This window comes from Phoca vitulina, unplaced genomic scaffold (genome assembly GCF_004348235.1).
Source record: "Phoca vitulina isolate PV1807 unplaced genomic scaffold, GSC_HSeal_1.0 scaffold5, whole genome shotgun sequence".
Taxonomy (NCBI): domain Eukaryota; kingdom Metazoa; phylum Chordata; class Mammalia; order Carnivora; family Phocidae; genus Phoca; species Phoca vitulina.
The window spans coordinates 37,789,643-37,790,563 of NW_022589708.1; the positions used below are offsets into that span (position 1 = coordinate 37,789,643).

Genomic DNA, 921 nt, shown 5'->3' on the forward strand with positions numbered 1-921 from the left:
ATATCTGCATCGAGCTCCATTTGTTGAGCTATGTGACCTGGATTCAAATCCCAACTCTACCACTACTATGTGTGTAACTTTAGGCAAGTTAATTCACCTTTTGATGCCTCTATTATGTCACTTGTAAGATAGGGATAATGATAATACTGACCTCACAGGATTATTTAGTGTTAATAAGTTCATACTTGAAATGTACTTAAAATAGTGACTGTCATATAAGTGACCAATAGTTACTACATATTTTTTATAATATCCCAAGGTGATCTTTCAAGAAATCTTAATTATTCGTTTTTTTTTTTAAGTTTTTAAATTAAATTCCAGTTAGTTAACATACAGTGTAATATTAGTGCAATATAGTGATTCAACACTTCCATACATCACTCTGTGCTCATCACAAGTGCCCTCCTTAATCCCCACCACCTATAAAAACGATGGTTAGAGACCATGAAGTAGGTGGCAATGCCTTAACTGTATGCATGCTGTCAGGCCCAAGGGTCTCTTCCATCCTTGTAAAGGGGAGTGCTAACCTTCTCTCCTTTTATACAACATGAAATCTTACTTGAACACTCGAGGCATCATTTTCTTTCACAGTAGATTTCTAATGGTTCAAATACCTAAAACAACAACAACAAACTAAATAGCATATGCTCTTCAGAGCCAAGGTCACCTACCACAAAGCAGACTCAAAATATACTTACTTTACATATTCACTAGCTAGCTAAACTACAAAAGAGAATTTTAAAGGTTTTGTTGTTGAAATTATAAAATTAAAACTATAGCAGTAGAATATTTGTGAAGCCTTTTGTTTCATTTTCTGCTAAATGAAAACAACTTTCAAAAAGTTAACTGGAATGCTTTTATTTGTTTCCTGTCACACATTCTAAATGGCCTTTAAAAGTCAGTAGCTGTTACTCAAGAATA

The 921-nt window shown here is 33.6% G+C and overlaps 1 non-coding gene across 1 annotated transcript; it reads right to left on the reverse strand.

Moving 5' to 3' along the window:
• Nucleotides 1–423: 423 nt before the first annotated feature.
• LOC116631840 lies at nucleotides 424–549 on the reverse strand. The gene has a single exon (XR_004299289.1). It is a non-coding gene; the product is annotated as a U6atac minor spliceosomal RNA (small nuclear RNA).
• Nucleotides 550–921: the final 372 nt, after the last annotated feature.